This window comes from Giraffa tippelskirchi, chromosome 10, assembly GCF_054371585.1.
Source record: "Giraffa tippelskirchi isolate mGirTip1 chromosome 10, T2T-mGirTip1v1.2.pri, whole genome shotgun sequence".
Lineage (NCBI taxonomy): Eukaryota > Metazoa > Chordata > Mammalia > Artiodactyla > Giraffidae > Giraffa > Giraffa tippelskirchi.
The window spans coordinates 56,167,848-56,195,823 of record NC_137284.1 but is presented as its reverse complement, the minus strand read 5'-3'; the positions used below and the strand labels follow the sequence as shown (position 1 = coordinate 56,195,823).

Below are 27,976 nucleotides of genomic sequence, written 5' to 3'. Positions count from 1 at the left end.
AAACTGTGGAAAATTCTGAAAGAGATAGGAATACCAGACCACCTGACCTGCCTCTTGAGAAACCTGTATGCAAGTCAGGAAGCAACAGTTAGAACTGGACATGGAACAACAGACTGGTTCCAAATAGGAAAAGGAGTACGTCAAGGCTGTATATTGTCACCCTGCTTATTTAACTTATATGCAGTACATCATGAGAAACATTGGGCTGGAAGAAGCATAAGCTGGAATCAGGATTGCCAGGAGAAATATCAGTAACCTCAGATATGCAAATGACATCACCCTTATGGCAGAAAGTGAAGAAGAACTAAAGAGCCTCTTGATGAAGATGAAAGAAGAGAGTGAAAAAGTTGGCTTAAAGCTCAACATTCCAAAAACTAAGATCATCGCATCATGAAGTCTCATCACTTCATGGCAAATAGATGGGGAAACAGTGGAAACAGTGGCTGACTTTATTTTTTGGGCTCCAAAATCACTGCAGATGGTGATTGCATCCATGAAATTAAAAGACGCTTACTCCATGGAAGGAAAGTTATGACCAACCTAGGCAGCATATTAGAAAGCAGAGACATTCCTTTGCCAACAAAGGTCCGTCTAGTCAAGGCTATGGTTTTTCCAGTGGTCATGTATGGATGTGAGAGTTGGACTATAAAGAAAGCTGAGCACTGAAGAACTGATGCTTTTGAACTGTGGTGTTGGAGAAGACTCTTGAGAGTCCCCTGGACTGCAAGGAGATCCAACTAGTCCATTCTAAAGGTGATCAGTCCTGGATGTTCATTGGAAGGACTGATGTTGAAGCTGAAACTCCAATACTCTGGCCACCTCATGCAAAGAGCTGATTCATTTGAAAAGACTCTGATGCTGGGAAAGATTGAGGGCAGGAGGAGAAGGGGACGACAGAGGATGAGATGGTTGGATGGCATCACCGACTCAATGGACATGAGTTTGGGTAGGGTGCAGCAGTTGGTGATGGACAGAGAGGCCTGGTGTGCTGCGATTCATGGGGTCGCAAAGAATCGGACACGACTGAGTGACTGAACTGAACTGAATTCGTGGGCAGATCTATATAAACAATGTCACAAGGTTGATGGGCTGGGTAGGAGAGGAAGGCAACAGGTAAGAGGAAAAGAGACAAAGACAAGTCAGACATAAACAACTGTGACAACAGAGTCTCTGCAAGAGCCATGTCCTCCTTTCTTTCCACTAACTCTGATCATTATTTCAAGAAGGCAGACAGTCAGGTATACAGGCAGCAGCCAGATCACCTGGGGGGTGCTCTGCTTTGCGTTCCCACTGACTTCTGCATTAAGGACAAAGGGATTTCAACAGTATTCAACTTTATCAACTAATGGGAGAAACTCTCAGCTCAAAACCACATCTTGATCATGGCCAATCCATCACATATGAAATAGACGGTCTATTTCAGAGGATGAAATAGTTGGATGGCATCACCGACTCAATGGACATGAGTTTGAGCAAACTCCAGAGATAGTGAAGGACAGGGAAGCCTGCAGCCCCTGGGTTCCAAAGAGTTGGACAGGACTTAGCGACTGAACAACAACAACATCAAAGTCTTATAAACAATGGATAGTACAGCCAGAATATGAAATTTGTTCTCTCACTCCTAATAAAGGTGTAATTGATATCCTGACTGTATCTGCTTCTACAATGTTTATGTTAACAAAGCTTTTTCACAGGCACTATCCTCATCCATAACCAGTGTTTGGTTTCAAAGTGATAATATCATGGTCATCTTACAAAAATCACCTGCAAAGAAAAAATACATTAGACTTTCTTTTTCAGTCATTAGAACATTGACTGGTGAGATTCCACACCACAAAAAAATATCTCCTGTCTACAACTACTAGGCCATTTGCACAGGAAACAGAAAGTGGGCAACGGAAAAGAAGAATTAGAAGTCAATGTTGCTTCTGCAGGAAATATTGCCCATGACAAAGCACTGAAAATACAATATTCTCAGGCATCAATCATAAAGGCAAGACTGACAAGTTCAAGGACATCAGACCATATATAAGGACCGCTGAAAACCCTTCAATGGTTCAAGCTCTACGACAGCAGCCAGTATATTACAGTGAAACTTGTGCCATTGCTGTTGTTGTTCAATCACTAAGTTGTGTCCAGCTGTTTGTGGACCCATGAACTACAGTAAAACAGGCTCCTCTGTCCTTCACTATCTCCTGGATAAGTGAGAATTTGCTCAGATTCATGTCCATTGAGTCAGTGATGCTATCCAACCATCTCATTCTCTGTGGCCCTCTTTTCCTTTTGCCATCAATCTTTCCCAGCATCAGGGTCTTTTCCAGTGAATCAGCTCTTTGCATCAGTTGGCCAAAGTGTTGGAGCTTCAGTATTAGTCCTTCCAACGAATATTCAGGGTTGATTTCCTCTAGGACTGACTGGTTTGTTCTCCTTGCTGTCCAGGGGACTCTTTAGAGTCTTCTCCAACACCACAGTTCAAAAGCATCAGTTCTTTGGCGCTCAGCCTTCTTTATGGCCCAACTCTCACATTTATACTGAAGAGGAAAAGTTAAAATTTTACCTCCTTCTCCTTCTGCCTCTGTAACTCAGCTTGCTTCTTGCAAAGTCTAGATGATGTAGGTCTCAAAAGTGGGGACTCAGAATACTAGGAACTGAAGCTTATCTCACCCTTGTCCTGCTCTTTGCAATCGCCCAGCCCCTGCAAACCCTCAAACCTGCTTAATCATGTCAGTCCGTGTATAAAAACCCTGTAACCCCTTTGTTTGGGGCTCAAAGCTTGAGGTGTTAACTCCTCTGGGTCCACCGGCGTAATAAACCTGAGTTCTCCAACTCTCTGAGTGTGGTGCTTGGTTTCTTGGGTACTGGCTTCTGCAACAAAACACGACTATCGGAAAAACCATAGCTTTGGCAATATGGAACTTTGTAGGCAAAGTATGTCTCTGTTTACCATGTGCCTAGTACCAAATATGCACACACTGAATGAATGAATGAATAGTGCATCTGGGTAACAGTGTGAAGTTTGGTGGGTTGTATTATTAGCAGAGTTATAAGGGGGAAACGCTAGGGTAAGATACTGAATGCATGAAGACTGCATTTTATCTCTCAAGTTTTTGAAAACTGCAGGTCACATGACCCACTGGAGGGTCATGTACATTTCATTTAGAGTGTTGATATCAGCATTTTGCAAAAGATGAAATATAAGAGAAGACGTCAGAGACTAACAGACGTGGTAAAGATGCATATTGTTCTATGAAACTTTTATTCAAGTTGTATCTGAGTAATGTACATGTGTATGTGTGCATTGTGAGTCATGATGTAAAGTGTATTGCTTACTGTTTAAGAAGCTTTCTGTAGCTGAAATCAAGAATGAAGGTTTGGGGACTGAGGGCACTGAGTTTAGTTCTGGGCCTATTAAATGTTAGAAATGCCTGTACAGCAAGGTAAAGGGCCTTTAAAGAACAGGTGAAAATACAGACATGGATAATGAGAGGGATTTAAGATCAAGAAAAACATTTAGCATATATACAGTAGCAGAAAGCAAATACCAAAAAACCAGCTATTGATACCAAATGGTCTCATTTCCCTATGTTCACACATACATAGCTCCCAGAAGGTATCTCTGTGATTTCCTGGACTTTTAAGCTTCTGTTAAGAAAAAACAAGGGACTATCTTACTCTCTCAGTAGAGGTTGACACTATTTGACCCTGAGGAACTATGATTTTTTTTTTAACCATCATTGAAAATTATATTTTCAAGTAAAATTTTCTAAATATTTTCATTGTAATTGTCAAGAGTTGATGCTTTCTTTTAAAATGCTCTGCCTAAAAAAAGGGTTGATTTAAAATTGAATTAAATTTTAACAGAATAAGAAAATATCCAATGTATCTTACAAACATGACTATTACTTCCGTTTAATACATGGCTCATAGGGGAAGGATGGACTGTGAGTTCAGGGTTAGTAGATGCAAACTATGACCGCGTAGCACAGGGAATTATATTCAGTGTCCTGGAATAAACCATAAGAGGAACTATGACTTAATGACATCAAACTTACTTATCTGGTCTCACCTACGTGTTGACGGGTACAGCATAAATCCCACCGATAAGGTTGGCCTCTCTGATGGGCAGAGGAAGATATTGAGAAAAAGTGGGCCTCTCTGCTCAAACATCTTTACCAATAACAGAAGAAAAGTGAGTTCCTAACTTTCAGAGCTCAGAATGTTCTAAGTCTGTGAGAAATACTGACTTGCCTTTCCACTAATTCTCACATTTGCTAGTTTTTGCTTTTGCACAGGCCCCAGAGCTGCTAAAACTGAGTTCCTGGACTTTCTCTGAATAATACCTGTATTTGAAATAGAACATACACGTGTGCTCAGTCATGTCTGACTCTTTGCCAACCCATAGACTGTAGCCAGCCAGGCTCCTCTGTCCATAGGATTTCCCAGGTGAGAATGCTGGAGTGGGTTGCCATGTCCTCCTCCAGGGGATCTTGATCCAGGGATCGAACCTGCAACTCCTGCATTGGCAGGTGGATTCTTTACCCCTGAGCCACCTGGGAAGCACTGAAATAGAACAAGGACTCCTAATAGCATTCCTGGATCCAGGGGTTAGGGAGATCTCTAACCGAGACTCTGCTGCTGCTGCTAAGTCGCTTCAGTCGTGTCCGACTCTGTGCGACCCCATAGACGGCAGCCCACCAGGCTCCGCCATCCCTGGGATTCTCCAGGCAAGAATACTGGAGTGGGTTGCCATTTCCTTCTCCAGTGCATGAAAGGGTAAAGTGAAAGCGAAGTCGCTCAGTCGTGTCTGACTCTTAGCGACCCCATGGACTGTAGCCTACCAGGCTCCTCCGTCCATGGGATTTTCCAGGCAAGAGTACTGGAGTGGGGTGCCATTGCCTTCTCCGACCGAGACTCTAGTGCAGAGGAATTCTAGCCTATTACATGCAGACAAACCTGGCTACATACGAGGCTGTACTAAGGAAGTGATGAGAATGGGACGTTCTGGGGTCCCAGTTGGAATGCTCTGTTTTCCAAGCTGCACCTTCTACAGTCATGTTGATGATTTCAAACTGACTTAGCAATGGGGCTAAGGAAATGGAGAACAATTGACTAAATTCCATGATTTTGAAACTGACTCTCCAAAAGTCCATGCATACAGTGTCTCCACAATCACGACTGCTTCACAGCTGTGTGCTACTTTAGGTTCTGGAAGATGTTTTTCTGGTTCCTCGGTGAGGAGTCCTCAATGCCAACTTGTGAAGAAGATTCACAGAACTGGGCTTGGATGTTACACACTCTGCTTGGAACAGATGGCATAAAGATCAAAGATGAGCCGAGGAGAAAGTGGAACTTCCTAACTCTCATCCTGTGAGTGCACTCCCTAGAAGAATAATGTATCAAGTGGGTGGACCTGGAATTTAAGATCAAGCTGGTTTGATTAGCCAATCTATGCTTTTAAGAGCTGTGCCATTGCGTGCCCCGTGGCGGGGGTGGGGGTGGGGGGTGGGAATCAGAGAATGTGGCTCAGATGGTGTTAAATCATTCACAGCCAACTAGCCAGTCTCTGGAAGGAGGTTCTGAGTATTAGGAGCAAGGCTTTTTTTTCATACTCTCTCTCTAGTCCAACACACACATACTAGGCACCATTACCAACCTCTTCAGCATTTCATCAGTGACTTTAAGGAAAACATAGAAAAATACCTTGTATTTTCAGATGACACAAAATAGAAGGGATGTGTACTATTCTTTTTTTTTTTAATGATTTATCCCTTTATTTATTCATTTTTGGTTGTGCTGGGTCTTCGCTGCTGCAGCACGCAGGCTTGCTCTTGCTGCCGGTGAGTGGGGGCTCCTCTCCGGTGGCAGGGCGCAGGCTTCTCATCGTGGTGGCTTGTTTTGTTGAGGAGTACAGGCTCTAGGCTCTCAGGCTCACTAGTTGCGGCTTGACCGCTCTAGAGCACAGGCTCAACAGTTGTGGCACACGGGCTTAGTTGCTCCACAACACCTGGAATCTTCCTAGACCAGGGATTGAACCCGTGTTCCCTGCACCAGCAGGCAGATTCTTTACCACGGAGCCACCAGGGAAGCCTGGGACGTGTCATATTCTGATGGCTGAGCCAGGGTTAAAAAAATATTTAAAGTAGGAACAAGTCAGAACAACAGGGTGAGATATGAGCCAAGGACCAAGAAGGGCATGCTGATGACCAGAGCTGTATAACATGGAAGAGACAGCTTCAGGAGGCTCCACTGGAACGCAGGCTTTGGCTGCACCACATCTGGCCTGCAGATAGAACAAGGATCAAATTCTGTCTCCACAGGCACGAGGGTTGTGCGCAGTGAACATCTGATATAATGCTACAACAGTCTGGGCCACAAGATGAGGTCACCTGTTTACATCTACCTGTGTTTGCATTTGGCCATAATGATAAACTATAGGGCAGATGGGAGAAGCGAGTTGACAGGGGAAACATATGAAAGTGGGTAGAGAAGGTATGGATGAAAGCTTTCCTTCTCTATTTTGTAACTAAAGTATATATCAAAGTCAGTTATTCTGCAAGGAACAAGTACAATGAATGGTGAATATCAGAATACCTTCTGGTATCAACATAAGCAAAATATATGTACGCATGTGGGGGGGGTGTGTGCGCTGTATCTGTGTACATACACACACAGACATACACACATATAGTTTCTTGCCTCCATCATGCCTTATGCCTTACCTATATAGTCAAAGCTATGGTTTTTCCAGTAGTTGTATATGGATGTGAGAGTTGGATCATAAAGGAAGCTGAGTGCCAAAGAATTGATGCTTTTGAACTGTGGTGTTGGAGAAGACTCTTGAGAGTCCCTTGGACTGCAAGGAGATCAAGCCAGTTAATCCTAAAGGAAATCAACCCTAGATATTCATTGGAAGGACTGATGCTGAAGCTGAAGCTCCAATACTTTGGGCACCTGATGCAGAGTCGACTCATTGGAAAAGATCCTGATTCTGGGAAAGGTTGAGGGCAGAAAGAGAAGGGGGAGACAGAGGATGAGATGGTTGGATGGCATCAAAGACTCCATGGACATGAGTTTGAGCAAGCTCCAGGAGACAGTGAAGGACAGGGAAACCTGGAATGCTGTAATCCATGGGGTTGCAAAGAGTGGATATGACTTAGCAACTGAAAAACAACAAAAGTGCCACTGGATAAGGGGTTAGTGTGTTAAGATGGTTCATTTTTGGCAGTGACCAATGAGATATAAGTTGAATGTGGGATTAGAAAAGCTGCTCTAACATGCTTTGTGATTCCAGGTTAGAGCAGCAGACTGCAGTGAGATTCTGCCGATCAGGAAGCTTTACCTAAGACTAGCCAGCAGAGGGAGCAACTGGACCGTGAAAATGAAAAGCCACTGGGGTTTCAGAAAGCTGCTTGACTATTTAATCAGGCTCAACTTAAGTTGCTGGATTGAAAAAGACCGTAGATCGTGTTTCCAAAATATCCTGTGGAGTTTTCAACACAGCAAAGTTTAGATGGGAAGGAACTGAGATATGGAAAGGACAGCTCTTAAAAGTTTTCTTTAAAATAGGTTCAATTCATGGGCTAGAACATACAGACCTGGCTTAGTGGTGCTTGGCTGCACATGGGAGTCATTCGGGAAGCATTAAAAAATACAGATTAAAAAGTAATTCTGGAACTTCCTTGGTGGTCCAGTGGTTAAGACTTCACCTTCCAATGCAGGGAGTGTGGGTTAGATCCCTGGTCAGGGAGCTAATATTGCCACATGCCTCATGGCCAAAACACCAAAACATATAAACAAAATGCAACAAATTCAATAAAGACTTCAAAAAAAAAATACAACAGACTGGGACCCACCTCAAAGAGTCTGGTTTAATTGGTCCAAGGTGCAGGCTGGGCACGTGGAATTTTCCAAACCTCCTCAGCGATTCTAGTGTTACAGCAATGGCTGGGCTCACAGACTGGCCCTCATCTAACTAGGCCATCTCTCTCAGGCCCTGTGTTCAGTCAGACAGTATATAGACTTGTTTTTAAGTCTTCAGCCTCAGTCCAGAGGGTTACAAAAGATTTTCAGTAGATGAATGAACAAAACCAGCAGTTAGCTCTTTATTAGAGAAATCAGAGGTTAACTTGCAGCTAAATTTGAAACTACTCCAGATAGTGCTTTCAGAAACTGGAAAATTCTACAGTGAAAGGAGCTCATTTACAATATGTTTTCCTCCAACGAAATTTTTATTTTTTTCTCTCTCTTTTCTCCTGCTATTCCGATTTCCTGTCGCTCTAGCCCTGGCGCCCTCATCGATTTCACTCTCATCTCAAGGCTTCTCTCTTCTTTTCACTGAGTGATGTTATTGTGACAGGGATCTGACAGGGCTTCAGAATGTCAGCCCCCTGCTGTGGGAGCCGCAGGGACATGGACAGATATGTCCCTGCACGATGCTCAAGAGCCTGAGGGTGGAGGCTGCTGAGGCTGGAGGGGGCAATGTTGCCAAGCAAATGCAGCAGAACTAGGCTGACCGCCTGAGGTGGCAGCACAAAAAAAAAAAGGAGAAAAGAAGAATCCAGAGAGAGGCACCTGGAGGCAAGAACACTAGATGCCAGAGCTAGTGGTCTTCCAGACTAGCAGCATCAGCATCACCTGCAGAAAGAAGCTCAGTCCTTGCTCCTGACCTGATGAATCAGAATCTGTAGCTCAACATGAACCCTGGGTGATTCCAAATTAAGTGTCAGCTGTGCTGCTTTTAAAGCAGTCCTTCTAACTGAATTTTTCAACCAAAAAAAGTGCAAGCATTAGGCAGGAAGTTATCACCCCAGATACACCTTCACGTCCAGTTCCTGTGGAAGATTATTAGTTCAGACAGCATTCGTAAAAAGGAGATGGGCACCTCCCATCAGGAGCTCGTGCAGATGACAAAAACTGCACGGAGCGTGGCTCAGTGTTCTGTAAGTCAGAGCTCGCCCACCAGCACTAGCTTTCCTGTCCTTACTTTAATAGTCTTATACCCTAGGTGTCTCTTACAGCAAGAGGCTTCAAATTACATCTCAAAACTGGCAGGATGTGAAGAACAATAATAATGAAAGAAATACTCCATTCATCCACTGATGTTCTTTACTTGGTCTGCAAACTTGAGGCCAATTAAAATCCGATGACAGATATATGTGTCATATATGACATAAAACACATGCCTAGATGGACTGTCATCTTCTTGCATGAAAATAGTTTTCTTATTTACTGAGCACTGATTCTGTGCAAGCAGTGTGCTGATTACTGGGAGACAGAAAAATGTGTAACTATATTTTGCTCTTGAAAATGCAGTATTTTAAATATTCATTTTTATTATGTTCATGTTAAAAAGGACAAAGCCATTGAACCGATTCATAACACTAGGAAACTTTGACATCCTTGAGAGTGTTTTAGAAAATAATATAATTTTCAAAAACATCTTAATATGAATGTATTAGTTTCCTGTGGATGCTGTAACAAATAATCATAGAGTAGGTGGCTTCAAGCAACAGACATTTAATTCTCTTGAGGTTCTGGAGTCAAAAGTCAGAATCACTGGGCTGAAATCAAGATATCAGCAGGGTTACCCTCCTTCTGGAGATTCGTGGGAAGAATTCTTCTCTTGCCTGATCCGGCTTCTGGTGGCTAAGGGAATTTTCCACTCTGATTTCTGCCTCAGTCTTCACACTGCCTTCTCTTCTGTATCAAATCTCCTTCTGGCTTTCTCTTAGAAAGACTGCTGACTGCACTGAGGGCCCTCCTGGATAATACAGGATAATCTCCCCATTTCAAGATCCTTAACTTAATCCCATCTGCAAAACTCCATTTTCTAAATAAGGTATAATTACAGGTCTGGGGATTGGGGTCTCATGTCCTTTGTTTTCGTTATGTAGCCTACCACAGAGTAGAATGACCGTTTACAAGATATTATTTCTAATGATACTCAAAGTGGATATTTCCACATACACAACATGAAGGAAACACAAAAGCTGTGGAAATATGTCTACTTGCAGCAATAAGTTCACATAAGCTGCCTGATTGTTTGCAATGTCACACCTATTATTTCGTACGTGCTGTGATCAACCCAATAAAATAGGACAATATTGGCAACTCTGCAGGTGAGAAAACTGCCAAGCAAGGCGCCTGCCTCAGTGTCCTTAAAGAGAGGAACAGAGCCAGGACACAACCTGGATTTGGGTCTGGTGACCTTCTCAGGTCACTTGGACTCCAAGGCAAGACTGTTCACAGAACTGTTAATTCCTCTCAGTTGATTCCTAAAGCTACTTACACATGCAAGACCAGCAAAGACTGAAGCCAGGCGACCTCTCTAGCTATGTGATCCCTTTCCTCACAGCAGGCGCCGTCTATGCTTCTGCTGACCTACTAGACATACTGAGACTGGTTTCAAAGTCAAGGAGTGATGCTCATATAGCTGTGCTCAGTTGCTTCCGTCCTGTCTGACTCTGCGACCCCATGGACTGTATAGCTCGCCAGGCTCCTCTGTCTGTGGGATTCTCCAGGCAAGAATACTGAACTGGGTTGCCATGTCCTCCTCCAGGGGATCTTCCTCACCCAGGGATGGAATCCGTTTCTCTTCTGTCTCCTGAACTGGCAGGCGGGTTCTTTACCACTAGCACCACCATAGCTATTTACTAAGAATACTGATTTTGTCATTTATTCTTACTCAACCCTGAGGATTGTAATGAAGTGCTTATCCCTCAAAATGAAAAGAAAAAATATATACCTGTTATTTTTTTCTTTCTTTGGACCTAATGAACAGAATGTTTATATTAATGTAATAAGCACCCATGAGTTCATCACCCCAGACAAGAGCTAGAATATTTAACAACAGCTACATCTAATCCTCAAGATTCCATGTGATCATCCAGCCTCCCCACCCCCACCAGCCATAAGCTTCATCCTGAAGCATGTTCATCATTCTGCCATTATTTGAAATGGAACTTTATTGTCCTTATAAAGATTACAAAATATTTTTAATTATTTAAAAATTTCTAAACATAATATGTGAATACATGCATGCTCAATCATGTCTAACTCTTTGCAACCCTATGGACTGTGGCCTGCCACGTGCCTCTGTCCATGGGATTTTTCAGGTAAGAATACTGGAGTGGATTACCATTTCCTTCTCTCAACCTAGGGACTGATCTGCATCTCCTACACTGCAGGCAGATTCTTTACTGCTGAGTCACCAAGGAAGCCCCATACATGATACAGAACTATAGCTAATCTTTTGAGATTTTTTTTCACTTCACATTATATTGCTAAGATTCATCCAAACCCTTGGGTGATGGATGAATCCTATCATGTGAATGGAATATTATTCATCCATGCTCTTATTGACAGGCATTCGTGTTGTTATAAGTTTCTGCGCAGAATTGGGGAAGGAAAAATCACATGATGTACAAATAGTAAGTTGAAAGCTCAGCAGAGATCTTATTATCCTTTCACTGCTGTAAAATTCCATACTACAAAAAATAAAATATTGGCAGCTAAGATGAAGTTGCATTCTAACAGTTTCAGAACTGTTAGGGATTCACAATATATTTCCCCAAAGAAACAATTCTCTCCCCTGGCTGTTGCACAAAAGCCTGCTGAATTTATAACAAACCAAAAAGTGCCATGGAGCCAAACCACTCTGTACAATAGGGCTTCTGATCAAGATGGAGCTCTGTGGAAATCACAATGGTTTCTATGGAGGTGGCCAGGGAGCAGGACAGGGCTCCTGTTCCCAAGACTCCCCATGCTGAAGTGCGGGGCAGAGAGTCCAGCCCAGAGGAGAGAGACCAAGCTGGCCCGAGGCTTCCAAGTCCACGGAGAGGCTGGGATGCAGACTGAAGCCAAGAAGAGGAAGGAGCTGTGATTTGGGAGAAATGACAAGCACTCTAGCAGAAAGGGTGAGGGGTCACCAAAAAGTGAATTATTATCTCTGTGTTGGTTGGCACTGGTTAATGGGGAGCGGTGGATCAGTGGTAAAGAATCTGCCTGCAATGCAGGAGACAGATGCAGGAGACTTAGATCTCTGGGTTGGGAAGATACTCTGGAGGGCATGGCAACCCACTGCAGTATTCTGGTCTGGAGAATCCCACAGACAGAGGAGCCTGGCAGCCTACAGTCCATGGGGTCGCAAAGAGTCAGACACGACTGAACATCCAAGCACGTGTGCACGCATAATGGGGAGAAAACAATAGCAAGGAGGGGTCGGGAGGCTGCCCTTGGAGTGTCTCCACCAGGTGACCGGCTTGGGTTTTCTTTCTCTCCTCACAGCCTTGTATGTCTTCATTCACAGAGGTACGTATTTGCACTGAGGATGGGGTTTTGGAGAGGTAGAACTGGAGGAGCTCCTGGAAGAAGGGAAAAATACGGAGAGGAGGTTCCCTCACCCCTGAGCTGTGTCTGCATTGAGGGTGGGGAGGGGCAGAGGAGGAGAAGGGAGAAGAGCATGGAATCAGCAGCTGTACAGAGAGTAAGGGCTGTGCCTGTATCCAGAGTATGTAGGTCAGGGCTGCCAGTCAAAAGGAAATCCATACATTCACCTGAGCTAGAAAAGAATGCTGTTATTTTTAGAGCTTTGAATGGGGTATGCAGGAATGTGTCAGTTACAACTAAACCTCTGGTAAGTTTACCTGCAAAAAGGCTGTTAAGAAATTGAGGTCAAGCTAGTTCTATAGCATGTGCTACATTTGCAATATTTTATTATAGTTTTGGCAACTGTGTATATACTATTCAGATATATGCGGTTACAACGTCAACATATATATGTATATTATTAAATAGTATTCATTTATTCGGGGCTTTCCTGGTGGCTCAGGGGTAAAGAATCTGCCTTCAATACTGGAGACGTGGGTTTGATCCCTGGGTCGGGAAGATTTCTTTGAGAAAGAAATGGCAACCCACTCCAGTATTCTTGCCTGGAGAATCACCAAGGACAGACGAGCCTGGTGGGCCATAGTCCATGGGGTCACAAAGAGTCAGACACAACTTAGTGACTAAATATTAATATTTATTTATTCATAAAAGGTTATTGTGAACTTGTTATTGCCAAGGACTGTGCTAGAAGCAGGGATGCAACTATGGAAAAGGTAGTCCTCGACAAAGGTGATCTTCATGATAAACTCCAGGTCCTCCAGGGACCTGCTCCTTCCTGGGCAAGAATATATTCTCAATTTCAACACAACACTCTCTTGGCAATTGACATGAAATATCACAGACTTTCCCCCTACAAATGGATTACTTATTCCTAACAGATTGAGTGGGTCAAGAACTGGCATTTAGAATACCAATGTTAAAATTTAGTTTTCATAATCTAAAACTAGTAAATTACTTAAGAGTTGAAAATGAGGTATTCTATCAGGAAGTATGGCAGCCACTGAAGTCCTGACAACTTTGGATATTTCTGACAACCAGTGGCACATCAAGAGAGTCAGAATTCTGCCATTCTCTGGACAACACTGAGCTAAAGGTTCATCAGTGTTACAATGAGTTCCTTGTAACTTTTCAGTTTGCTGTTATCCTTAATTCTAAATGCTAATCTGGTATTAATTTACCTTCATTAGTATCAGGTTGTTGTGAGCTATCTTGTTAACTCCACATTATATTTTAATGCATTTCCGCTCCAAATGCATATGTGGCCAATTTCCAATAACTAGAAATTATGACAGTTGTGCATTGTGAGTTATAAACGAATCAGCTAAGAGACTAATGCCAAAGCAGATATATACCTAATTCTTCTTTACCCCTTAATCAGTGTTTTTCATATACTCATTGCTATGGACTGAATCTTGTATCCCCCAAAACTTGGATGTTGAAACTATAACCCCTCATGTGATGGTATTTGGAGGTAGAGTCTCCGGGAGATAATTAGGACTATGTTAGGTCAAGAGGATGAGGCCTTCATGATGTGATTAAGGTCCTTATAAAAAGAGGAGACCACCCAGGATTGCTCTGTGTGCAGAGTCCAAGGAAGGCCATGTAAGACATCAACAGGGCCCTCACCAAGACCTGACCATGCTGGCCTCCGGGCTCCAGAACTGAGAAGAAAGCATTCATTATGTACGTCCACCAGTCTATGGTATTCTGAAATAGCAGTTGGTAGTGACTAAGAAACTCACACTGGACGTCCCTGGTAGTGCAGTGGATAAGAATTCGTCTGCCAAGACAGGAAACACAGGTTCGATTCCTGGTCTGGAAGATCCCACAGGCCGTGGAGCAGCTAAGCCCAAGAGGCCCAGCCACTGAGCCTGTGTGCTGCCACCACTGAAGCCCTCGTGGCCTAGAGCTCGTGCTCCGCATCAGAGGAGCCAGCACAGTGAGAAGCCTGCACACGGCAACAAAGCGCAGCCCCCGCTCGCTGCAACTAGAGAAGGCCCACTCGAAGTGAGGGAGACCCGGCACCGCCAAAAACAAATAAAGACATTAGAGGTCATTTAGGGCTTCCCTGGTGGCTCAGTTGGTAAAGAATCTGCCTGCAATGCAGGAGACCCTGGCTCAGTTCCTAGGTCAGGAAGATCCCCTAGAGAAGGGATAGGCTACCCACTCCAGTATTCATGGGCTTCCCTCGTGACTCAGATAGTCAACAATCTGCCTGCAATGCGGGATCGATCCCTGGGTTGAGAAGATCCCCTGGAGGAGGACATGGCAACCCACTCCAGTATTCTTGCCTGGAGAATCCCCATGGACAGAGGAGCCTGGCGGGCTACAGTCCAAAGGGTCACAAAGAATCGGACGTGACTGAGCGACTAAGCACAGCAGAGTTCATTTGGGTTTCCCAGGTGGCGGTAGTGGTAAAGAATCCACCTGCCAATACGGGAGACACGAGAGATGTGGGTTTGATCCCTGGGTTGGAAAGATCTCCTGGAGTAGGGAAAGACAACCCATTCCAGTCTTCATGCCTGGAGAATCCCATGGACAGAGGAGCCTGATGGGCTGCAGTTCAGGGGGTCACAAAGAGTTGGACACGAATGAGTGACTGATCAGGGTTCATTAAAAAAAAAAAAGACACAGGAACTTAGTGTTATCTCCACAGTTAGATAGAAAAGGATGGGGCTGGTAGGCCAATGAGATGTTTTGCCTGCATAAGTGTATCAAAGAAAAGAAAGTCAGCACCCATCCTAGGGGACACAAACTCTGTTTAGCTTGCATCACACCAGCCTGCACAGAGACTTTACAATGTTCGAAGGGGTTGGGGGAAGGGGGTTCAGCACCTTTGACTATGAAAAGTGACATAATGGGAAAAAATCCCTAAATGGGGATCTCTGATTTATACAAAGACATACAGATGGTGTCTGAGATAGGTCGAGTGACTTACAACCACCGCACAGCCCAGGGTGGCAGGTGTGGGGAGGGGAGAGGGGTGGTCTCCGAACTCTAGAGAACTAACGGGCTTCTTGCCATTCAATTATCCTGTAAAAATAATTTAAACACTCATGATGACCTCTGCCCACGAATTTTATCCTCATCTGAAGGATAAAAGGGGGGCTAAAGACAGATAAATGAAGCGTAGGCCAGGAATGGCATGTCTTCCTATTCCCCAGCATACTTCTCTAAGACCATCCTGTTTTGTTATTTCTTGAGAAGCTGTTTTCACCCTGGATGATCAGTACATCATAAAGTATTACTGGCATGGTTTATCATTTTCAGTAAAGGATAAAGTTTCCCCCAAGTTCGGAATCTCCGTGTTGACCTGTGTGGCCTCGTCACATGGCGGAAGCTGTCAGTAGCCACTTTATCTCCCCTTTCTCAAGAAGGCAGCTTCTAACCATTTCCTCCCTGCTGTGCCCCATGCTCCCGCTGAAGGTTACAGGGGACAAAGGACAACCTTACAAGACTGCCTGTCAACAAAAGGGGCAAAGGACCAGTCCACACAAGGCACAAAGCATCCTAATGACCACGGTCACTAAAAAGGCAGAAGACTTAGTTCTTCCAAAGAGCTCTCCTAGATTTTCTAACACTCAGTCACCTCTGTTTGTTTCTTATGACGAAAATACTCTCGCACTGCGGTTGAGGGTGGCTAGGCAATTTTATTTTTTAACTTTTGGTACTGGAGTATAACTGATTAACAATGTTGTGATAGTTTCAGGTGAACAGTGAAGGGACTCAACCACACATATACATGTATTCATTTCCCCCAAACTCCCCTCCCATCAGGCTACCACATAACACTGAGAAGAGTTCCCTGTGCTATCCAGTAGGTCATAGTTAGTTTGGATAGGCATTTTTGAAAGATAAAAAATGAGAATTTTGGCCAACAGCACTGCTGCCTAAGAGTCCAAGGGACTCATTCTTTTAGTATAAGTGAAACTGAATTAAAAACAAAAGGAAACACTCACTGCCCCTCTAACTTTCCTACGTTGCTTTAGAGACAGTGCGCATGCAGTTGGCTCAGTCTTACTTGCACAAGATTGCCCTCAGTGGATACATTTTCAGACTGCACTGTAATTTACAAAACATTGGTGCCTTTCTTTCTCCTACAAGCATTATCAAAAGGGGCAGCAGGCAGATGCTCGAGGTCATCTACAGTCCCTTAGAGCACCGGACTTGAGTCCAAGTACAATCACCATCATTTTCAGCACTTTCTCATTCCAGGGACCATGCTCACATGAGTGCAATAAAACTCACTATCCTCTACTAGCTTATTCACTGAGGAAACCTTAAACCACCTCCTACTTGAACTGAAAAGCTAGGTTTCCCCAAGATGCCTCTGAAAATCTTTTCCATCTTTAGACCATCCCCTGGAAGAAACCCATCTCTTCCTTAATTGGCTCTTCTGTCACTGATTTCAGAGTTAAAAGATCCAAATAGTGCCAAGCAATTCAGTTTTGTTATGGCATGTTCATAATATAAAACAGACTTGGATTCTCTTATTCACAGGTACTATGAAAAGTTCTATTACTGGATTAGAAACAAACACTTCAAAAATACTCAGACCCAACCAAGACCTCACTTTTTCTTGAAATTATTATGGACTTTATTATAAATGAATATATTTTACTCACAGACAGTTAAACAGGAAGGCATATGTATAAACAACAAATCACACACAAATAGCACCATTAACATTTTCTTTTGCCTTTTTACTCACACTAGCCATGTTTTATGTGACAGTATTCTTATTTAATGCTATATTATGAATATTTTCCTTGGTAGTGAATTTATTCGTCTTGAAGTAGTATGCACCAGTAGACCTGTAAGACTTAGGTCATCTCCAGAAGATGTCTATTTTTCCAGGTGCCAGCACGTGAGGGGACCTCGTTCATTGTTGGTGATGCCAGTGATGGTGCAGGAAGACAAGCAAAAGACCTCAGGACACAGAGCCCCAGTTCTTAAGTGGCTTTAAAATTACTCAATATTACTTGCATTTGAAGCCAGGCTCGACTGTTTGGAGAAGAGGGTAGGGTAGAAAACTGGTGGTTGATAACAAGGAATGCTCACAGTTGTAGATTTCAGAATGCACGATGAAAGCTTGAAGTACTCAAGGGCTGCTACTCAGGAGAGGTGTTTGGTGGGTGTCAGCTGAGAGCTGAGGGAAAGGAAGGATCAGCAGGTGCTCCCTTGGTGCAGGACATGTTGACACACTGCCTTATTTTTTAACTGGAGGATAACTGCTTCACAATGCTGTGTTAGTTTCTTCTGTACAACAATGCAGATCAGCCATAGTTATATGTTCCTTCCCTCTTGAGCCTCCCTCCCCATTCCCCCTCCCTACCCCACCCCTCTAGGTCATCATAGACCACTGAGCTGAGCTTCCTGTGTTATGTAGCAGTTTCCCACCAGCCATCTATTTTACACATGGTAGTGTATATATGGGGGCTTCCCTGGTAGCTCAGCTGGTAAAGAATCCGCTTGCAATGCAGGAGACCCTGGTACGATTCCTGGGCCGGGAAGATCCCATGGAGAAAGGTTAAGTTAGCCACTCAAGTATTAAGTCTGGTAGCTCAGAAACGGTCAAGAATCCGCCTGCAATGTGGGAGATCTGGGTTTGATCCCTGGGTTGGGAAGATCCGCTGGAGAAGGGCATGGCAACCCACTCCAGTATTCTTGCCTGGAGAATCCCCATGGACAGAGGAGTCTGACAGACTACAGTCCATGGGGCTGCAAAGAGTTGGACATGACTGAGCAACTAAGAACAGCACAGCACTGTGTATATATGTCAATGCTACTTTCTCAATTTGTCCTATTCTCTCCTGCCCTCTGCTGGGTCCACAAGCTTGTTCTCTATGTCTGTGTCTCTACTCTTGCCCTGCAAACAGGTTCATCAGTATCATTTTTCTAGATTCCATATATATGCGTTAAAATATGATATTTGTTTTTCTGTTTCTGACTTACTTCACTCTGTACAACAGGCTCTAGGTTCATCCACCTCACTATGATTGACTCAGATTTGTTCTTTTTTATGGCTGAGTAATATTCCATTGTATATATGTACCACATCTTCTTTATCCATCCATCTGCTAATGGACATCTAGGTTGCTTCCATGACCTGGCTATTGTGAACAGGGCTGACATGAACAAAGGGGTACATGTGTCTTTGGTACATCATCTATTCAATTCTTTTAACAAAGGCTCCACGCAGGTTCTATGGCTCCATACTACAGATGAGGAGACTGAGGGTTAGAGATGCTAAAAGACTTAATTAAGACCTCACCATGAAGACAGAGGATGCAAGATTTGAAAGGGGTATCTGGCTCTAAAGTCCACACTCCTTACTTAATATGATCCTGCTTCTAGGTGCTAGGCTCAGGCTGTATCCTTCCTTCTGGGATGAAACTGTCCACCCCGACTCAGTTATTTTTTCAGTTGGGAAGCTACCATCACATCCTGGAGGAGGCTGGGGAAGCTAGGGGCTGGGGGAGTGGGGCAGCTTTAATATGATTAGTGAACTCATCTCCTCCTTGTCCTTGATGGCCTCTGTGTGTTTTATGCTATTTCCCATTTAGCTCTGAAAAGAGTAAATAATCCCATTACAGTCTACCAGACAATCCAGCAGATGGAATTAGCTTAAGTAATCAGCTATATTGCTCAGTGATTAAGAGACTGTCTACCAGACCTGAGTTTTAGGTCTTAGCCTGCCGTTTGCTTACCAAACAACGGTTGTGGTCGGCACTGGAGAGGAGCATGGCCTCCAAAATCAATCTGTCTATACTCAACTCTCTACTTAAATGTTTTGAATGCTGTGATTTAACTCTTTCATTCTAGTTAGTTAACCTCCTTGTGCCCCAGTTTCCTCTTTGGTAAAATGCTGATAACAAACAGTACCTACTTCATTGGGTTCTTGGTCAGAAGATATAAGCTGATCTATGTAAAGTACTTAGAGCCCCATGGGACACACACTGGCACCCAATGAATGTTAGCTGCCAAAATATCACTATTAACACCACCATCATCATCATTTAATAGGTTTAAGACACAGTTTCCTTTCATGGTGATGGGATAATAGTAACATCTATTTCACAACATTGTGAGAGTTAGTGAGATAATGAATAAAAAATGCTTACTATGCCGTTTTGTTAGCTTTAGTGCAATAAGGGAGGCCCTGGTTTGATTCCTGGTTCAGGAAGATCGCTTGGAGAAGGGAATGACAACCCACTCCGGTATTCTTACCTGTAGAATCCCATGGACAGAGGAGCCTGGCCGGCTCCAGCCCATGGGGTCACAAAGAATCAGATGACAGATCGATTGACGCTTTCACTTTCAACAGTGGCAGTAGCAGAGGTATTAGAAATGCTTATCTATTTCCTCATTGTTGCACTTTTCTATTCAGAAATCTTGTGACTGTTTAGCGACTCCAAGAAGCCTTATTTTGACACCAAATAATATGAATATTTAACATTTTTTCCGAACTTCTTCTTGGAACCATGTGTTAATTTATAATCCCACCTAGAGTTTGAGAGTGTGTATTTCATCTTGCCAAGAACAGGAGTGATTGTTTTGAAAAATCTTCCCTGAAGGATTATATATCTGGCTGTAGCTGTGGAAGTCAGCTTATGTGGTGGTCACCATTACCATGATTGAGACCAACAAAAATCAAACTGAAATTCTGTGTTACCATAATACAGAAAATAGACACTCCAGGAGCAGGAACCACAGTGCATTTATTATGAAGGCAGTAAAGCACACATGTTGATAAATGAACAAGCCTTGATGAGAACATCATCTTCCACTATCTGAGAAGGTGGTCCTGTGACATGAAAAATACCACCTCATAAGCACATGGAGTCCTCAACAGGACAAAGAAGTCAATGAAAAGCACAGTTCACATACTCCCAATGAAAATCCATGGGTTGTTAGTACTTTGGGAAGATTCAGTTGTTTCATTAGATGAAAAGTGTCTCCTTCCAGGGCTTAAAATATTGATGCCCCCCAAGAGTTCTTCCTTACTGCCACACAGCATCAGTCTTAAAAGAGATCATGGTAAGAGGCTCCTGAAGCCACAGGAAAGTTAAAGGGATACAGTTTCTCATAGTGCAGGGAATAATTCTCCTTAAGAGGTCATGTATCAGTCCAGAAGGAGTTGACAAGCTTTTTTTTTTTTAAAAAAAAAAAGTACATTGGAAACAAACTAAAAGAGATTCTTTTGGGTCATTTTCATCTTGAACACAAATGGGAAAAAAAAGTTGCTAATAAAAATATAACACACATGCCTGTGTCTTATAAGAACTAGACACCCAACTATATTTATACAAATCTCAGCAATCTCTGGAGATCTCTTGTGACCTAAATGATGGTGACATGTTTGTCTCTGGAGTAGAAATCTGCTACAGGGGTTTTGGGGTAAGAGATATGTTTTTCACTGGTTACTATTTTGTACTATTTGAATTTTTCTAAAATTATGCACATTTTAATTATTTTTTAAAAATTCCTAACTGTGTAAAATGGAAATATATAAAAAATATACTGGGACATTGGGCAACTCTCTGTGTTCAGTCACGTCTGACTCTCTTTTTCGACCCCATGGACTGTAGCCTGCCAGGCTGCTCTGTCCACGGGATTTCCAGGGCAAGAATACTGGAGTGGGTTGCCATTTCCTCCTCCAGGGGATCTTCCAGATTCAGGGATCGAACCCGTGTCTCCTGCACTGGCAGGCAGATTCTTTACCATTGAGCCACCTGGCAAGCCTGTATTTGGCAACATCTGTAGACAGTTTTAGTTGTCACAACTGGGGGTAGGGATTTCCATGGGCCTTTAAAGACCAGAATGGAGACCAGGTCTGCTGTTAGGCACCATGTGCAGGACAGCCCACTATGACGGAGAATATCCAGTTCAAATGATCAAGAGTGCTGTGGTGAAGAAACCCTGCTGTAAATGATGGACCTTTACAAGAGAGGATAAACACACCAAGTATGAATTATACACACAACTACTGAAACTGCCCCTAGGCTCCTCACTTCTGCAGACAGAGGATCCTATCCAGAGACTGGGAATGAGGTTGATCCTACAGATGGCACACCTTCCCCACACCCACACAGCTTCCCACCTGATGAGGAGGAATAGCTTTCATCAGTGGCTCTTAGTAGGGGAAGCAGTAACAGAAAGATCCAGACCGTCCCTGTTGCCTCAAGACAACTTGGAGAGATGATCATAAGGCCCTCTCCAAATGGGCCTGCGTGGATGGGAGAGGCAGTTAGGGGGTGTCCTACTCCAATTATTCTTGTTTAAGCAAGTTTTGATAAAAGCCATTCACACTTTCACATTTCAAATACATGGACTCCAGCCAACCAGGGTCCTCTGTCCATGGGATTCTCCAGGCAAGAATAGTAGAGTGGGTTGCCACTCTCTTCTCCGGGGGATCTTTCCAACCAAGGGATCGAACCTTGATCTCCTGAATTATAGGCAGATTCTTTACTGTTTGAGTCACCAAGGAAGCCCATATCACTGGCTATGTTCAAACTGTTACATGATAATCCAATGGCATCATTCAGTAGTCTATTTGAGACTCACAGGCTTCAATTAATTTAGGGGGCAGTATGGTGACGCAAGGAGTAAAGGTTCTTACAAAGCATTCTTTGCTTAGAGGGACTCTGGTTCCCCAGAAGATCCCTTGACAAGGCAATCCACAAAACTTCAAACCAGTAATTACTTATGGAGGTTCTGCTGATAGCAAAAAAAGGAGGAATGGATGACTCCTGCCTCCTTGAAACATACAGTCTCAGTTCAGTTCAGTCGCTCAGTTGTGTCCGACTCTTTGCGACCCCATGAATTGCAGCATGCCAGGCCTCCCTGTCCATCACCAACTCTCGGAGTTTACCCAAACCCATGTCCATCGAGTCAGTGATGCCATCCAACCATCTCATCCTTCCCAGCATTAGGGTCTTTTCCAATGAGTCAACTCTTTGAATGAGGTGGCCAAAGTATTGGAGTTTCATACAGTCTATTTAGGTTAATTTCAACTTGCCCTAATATTGGACCTTCTTACTTTCTCTCTCTTTCTCTCTGACTCCTTCCCTCCCTCTCTCTCTCTCAGTAGATTTCCTAGCTTTGTTCAGTTTTACATTACATTATATTGTAACAAGGGGCTTCCCAGATGGCGCTAGTGGTAAAGAACCTGCCTGCCAATGCAGGAAACACAAGAGATCCCAGGGTTTGATCCCTGGGTCAGGAAGATCCCTTGGAGAAGGCAATGGTAACCCACTCCCTTCTCGCTTGGAGGATCCCATGAACAGAGGAGCCTGGCAGGCTACAGTCCACAGGGTTGAAAAGAGTCGGACACGAGTGAGGCAACTTAGCACACACGCATGTATATTGTAACAAAACCACAAAATGTTTGAGCTGAAATGGACCTTAAAAATCACCTAACAAAATCTTCACATTATATAAATAGTAAAAATGGTTAACATATATAGAGATTTTTCTGTATCCAGTATTCTCTCAATGATTTACCTTTATTGATTTCTTTAATCTTCAAAACCACTTGATGAGATAGATACTACTATCATCACTCCCATTTGACTGATGGAAAAATGAGACACAGAGAGGGTAAGTAACAATCACCACATGAGATTCCAAGCTCCAGAAAGGAATACAGTCTCGTCAACACCTAGACTGCACCTTTTGACAGCATGATCAGAGGATCTAACTATGCTATGTCTGGACTCTTGACTCACAAACTAGGAGGCAATAATGCATGTTGATTTCAAGTACTATTTTTGTGGGAATTTATTAGGAAGTAATGGAAAAATAACAGCCATGTCCAAGACCCCAAATAAAGCAAACAGACAAAAAAAACAAGTATAAAAAGAGCAGGGATTCAAACCCTTGTGGTCAGGCTCCACTATCTACCCCTGAACTACAAAACACCAAACTGTTATGAGTGGCCCTCTCTGGGACAGGGAGAGGTGACTTATTTTACTTACCCTAATTTTTTCTTCATTACACTTGTTACTCTCTGACCTATTACATACTCATGAACATATACACATTTATTTATTGTTTATCTCTGGCTAGAATGTGAGATCTCTGTGGGCAAGAACTTCTATTTTATTCACTGCTGTATTCATCACCCAGGACAATGCCTGGCACTAAGGAGATGGCAGAATTATGCGTTGAATCCCATGAGTGAATCAAATCATAGAGAAACAGAGGCTCCAAGACTTGCTCAAAGTCCCTCAGTGGTTAGTGGTAAAGCCAGATGTCATGGGTTGTGTTACTGATCTTGATCCTGATCCCCTCCTGTACCTGGACCCTCTGCCACGTGACTCTGAAATTCCTCCATGGTGTTTTCTAACTCATCTGGCTAATGGGATGCGACTGGAAGTGAAAGGGGCCATTACTGACTCTGGAGTTAGAACGTAGCATCTGTTTCCATTCACCCCTCTTGCCCTTCTGCCATCAGTAGAGAAAAGCACACCCTGATGAGCCCACTGGTCCAAGGAGGATGAAAAATACGTGCAGCAAACCATGACTGATGAGTTGAGCTTGGATCACCTGGCCCAACTAACTCAGGAGCATTTGAATGAGAATAATTGTTTTAAGCTGCTAAATTGTGAGGCAGCTTGTTATATAGCATTTTTATGGAACAGAAAAGAGTTCTTTTGCACTTTTAGTCTACCCAAGGTCTTATTGATGTGGAATTTCACAACACTGGCATTCTGGGGAAGAAAGATCTAGGAGTAAAGAAACATAAAATTGATGCTTTAATAGGCCTTTTTTTTGGCTACAGGATACTTTGTAACCATTATGAGAAAAGCAGATTTTAGGTTAGAACACACCAAAGATCATAATTCTGCTAAAATAACAAAACCAATGCATAAATGCACTTCTGAAATCAAGGCATTACAGAAAAAATTATTTGAGATTAAAGAAGAACGAAGGTGTGAATTGGAGCCAGGAGTTCAATAGCTAAGAAAGCCCAAGTCCATGTAGAGCTGACAATGGTTAATCATCTGGTTTCAAGATCTGAAAAGACTAAAAAGGTTTTGAATTTTTGTAGCCTGGAGTCTCTGGCTAATACTTTAAAATACAGGATTATTGTCCATAATTTAGTAAAATTGAAAATAGATCAAAGCTAGGTCTATTTGGTGTAATTTTCCCTGGGTAAGGGTGTAGAAGGAGTGTCAAAGCTGAATATTACAGACATGAAAGAAGTAGTCCCAGGGAGCTGTTAAATGGATGGAGTTGTTCTTTCACAGAGCTGAGCTAGTCCACGGGCACGGATGCAGACAATGGGAGCAGAAGCAAGCTTAGCACAGAGGCTGCTACATTTCTGCCAATAAGAAGAGCCAAGTTATTCTTACTGATTGGGACCTAACACATGCCAGGCTCTCCCTCTCCTGGAGTGTGTGTGTGTGTGTGCGCGCACGCGCGTGCGCTAAGTTGCTTCGATCATAGCCAACTCTTTGTGACCCCATGGACTGTAGCCCGCCAGGCTCCTATCCATGGGATTCTCCAGGCACGAATCCTGGAGTGGGTTGCCATGCCCTCCTCCAGCAGATCTTCCCGACCCAGGGATGAAATCTGCATCCCTTACGTCTCCTGCATTAGCAGGCAGGTTCTTTACCATTAGCACCACCTGGGAAGCCATGTGTGATTGTGTGTGTGTGTGTGTGTGTGTACACAATCATCACAATGACATCAACAAGTTAGGTACTCTTGTGTTCATGAAATAAAGACTCAAAAGTGAAGTTTAATGTAGAAGGCAAACCGGTAGTTGTAAGTGGAGGATGAGGAAAAAGAATACAGAGCTCTGACCTGAAGGCCTATATTCTTTCTGCACCATCACCTGCTCCAAATGTTTCGGAACAAAGATGGCTTCCATTCCTTTCTGATTCTTCTTGCTCCTTTTGAACTTATCTACTCATCATTAATGTCACGACTCGTATGACAATTCCCTCAGAAACCCCACTGTCCCCACGCCTCTGTGCAGGAAACAACGCCACCTTTGTCCACTGTTAGCCCTGAAATTGCATGAAGCTGGAGAGCAGCACTGTCCCTTAGTTATGGAAATAATCTGGAAGGCGGGCTAGTTTCTGCGCTCCAGTGGCCCTGTAATTCAAAATGCTCTGCTATCTCTGTGCACAGATTCACATTTTCACAGAACACAGGAATAACAGAATACACTGGTGTTGGCCCTTCCTCCCAGAGTACTTTGAATGCAGAGTCCTTCAAGAAGCGCTGACACTCATCCATCACATGGCACTGCCTGTTTGTCTCACTTATGTCACACACAAACACCCATTCAGGCAGCTAGAATCACCAATAGCAGCAGCACACACCCAAAGTCCAGCGTTTGAGGAGCATCACCAACAGTCAGTACTGCTGAGCTGAAAGTTCCTACGAATGCTGACCAGAATATGTCTTGTTTTAAAGGACCTGCCTCTCTAAAATCTTTGTTTTTAACTTTCAGCTGTAAAAAAATTTATCATGAATGATCATATGCAAATTTTGTTGTTTAGTTGCTAAGTTGTGTCTGGCTCTTTGTGATCCCATGGACTGTAGCCCGCCAAGCTCCTCTGTCCATGGACTTTTCCAGGCAAGAATACCGGAGTGGGTTGCCATTTTCCTTCTTCAGGCGATCTTCCTAACTCTGGAATCGAGCCTGCGTCTCCTGCATTGACAGGTAGATTCTTTATCACTGAGCCACCTGGGAAGCCCAGTGCATATGGAAGTAACCAAATAATCACAACTTACAGTATAGAAGCATATTTGATAAAAAGTGAGAGTGACAGCACAGGCCGGCTCCTGAGCCGGCTGGGAAAGCACCATCAGCAAATGCTCCATGCACACCTTGGACTTCATACCATGTCCTGCTTTTCAGCAGAACATTCTCTATTTCTTCCACTAATGGGCACTTAGACCTATTTTATCCTTTTTTTTCTTTTACATATCTTGAGAATCTTTCCATATTGGAGAAAACAATGGGGAATCAAGCCTTAGGTCAGTCTCTTTTGAAAATGAAATGTATCTCACTAAGAAGTATTAACTTCAGGGAAAATACACCTATCTTCTCAAACCATTTTTGCTCATTACAAATGGATTCCAAGAGAAAAAGGGAAGAAAGGAAACATCACAGGACCCAAGAACAGACAAACAAGAGTGCCCTAGGGATTTCAGCTCCGTCTTCTTCCTCAATATTTGGATTCTGCTTTTATTCCCATTTCCTCTTTTACTTAACAGGAACAACAGGCATAGTGACATTTATGGGAAGTCTTAGCAAAGATCCCTTCTAGGTCACTTTCTGCGCCTCTACAGTACTAGTGCACATGAAGTTACTCTAGACAGCGCTTTGTTTAGTTTTGTTTGAAAGTTTGACAGATGAATAAAAATTCATTCACACACATGCCCTCTACACCCCCCACTCCTCCTATAGAATACAGTTTCTAAAACATTAATACCTGCCATAAGTGATGCATATAAAAGGCATCTTATGTATAACAGCACTGGATTTATCACAGAAAAGCCTGAGGTAAAAAAAATATGTTATTTAGATTTCAAGCACAGGTTGGAATTCTGCTCTTGATCTAGACTAAAATTCTCTCAACAAGTCCTTACTGAATACAGACGACTTGAGACTGGGTTGGGTGGGCTGAGGAGGAGCAGCAAAAATGCACAATTCACACTTTAACAGAACTTGTTAGTCCAATGGAGCCACATGCATGTGTGCGTGCCTGCTAAGTCCCTTCAATTGTGTCCAGCTTTGTGCGACCCTAAGGACTGTAGCCCGCCAGGCTCCTCTGTCCATGGGATTCTCCAAGTAAGAACACTTGAGTGAGTTGCCACGCCTTCCTCCAGGGGCATCTTTCCAACACAGGGATTGAACCTATGTTTCTTATGTCCACCTGCATTGGCAAGCGGGTTCTTTATCACTAGCTCCACCTGGGAAGCCCCATGGAACCGTGTAACACACACTAAACAGAGTACAATCTACAAAGAATATAAATTAACAAGGATAAAATACCCCTCCAGTTGATTTCACCAGGTATAAAAATAGCTTGATGGATTTTCATGAATGCTTGAAGCATGTTTGGAATAGTCTTCATTAAAGTGGAGGAATATACCAAATTCAGTCCTCGAGGCCTGAAGGGCCACCAGAAATCATGGTAAAATGAGCAGCATGCATGAGGTGGCTGGTGGAAACATTCCAAGTATGTTTTTGCCAGCAGAGAAAACACGTCAGGTTTCAAATATTCTCACATCTAAATTCACATGGGTGGTTTCCCTGGTGGTCCAGTGGTTAAGAATCTGTCTGCCAATAATGCAGAGGGCATGGGTTCAGTCCCTGCTCTGGGAAGATTCCACATGCGTCAGAACAACTAAGCCATGACTACTGAGCCTGCGTGCCTGGAGCCTGTGCTCTGCCTCAAGAGAAGCCCCGCAATGAGAAGCCCGCGTACTGCAAGTAGAGAGTAGCCCCCTGCTCACGGCAACTGAGAAAGTCGGTTCAAAGACATGAACAAAGACCTAGTTCATGTGCTCCAAACATACATGAATACATTTTTAAAACAATTCATACCAGCAGAAGCTTTAA

General features: G+C 43.4%; 1 protein-coding gene and 1 long non-coding RNA gene across 16 annotated transcripts in view; one reads left to right on the top strand and one right to left on the bottom strand.

The window, feature by feature from the left end:
* The window catches only part of CDK14 (cyclin dependent kinase 14), a 642,291-nt gene that overhangs the window by 186,743 nt on the left and 427,572 nt on the right, over positions 1–27,976 (bottom strand). The window lies entirely within an intron of this gene.
* On the top strand, positions 11,717–17,380 carry LOC145522597 (uncharacterized). Its single transcript, XR_014066049.1, has 2 exons — positions 11,717–11,915; positions 17,245–17,380. It is a non-coding gene; the product is annotated as an uncharacterized LOC145522597 (long non-coding RNA).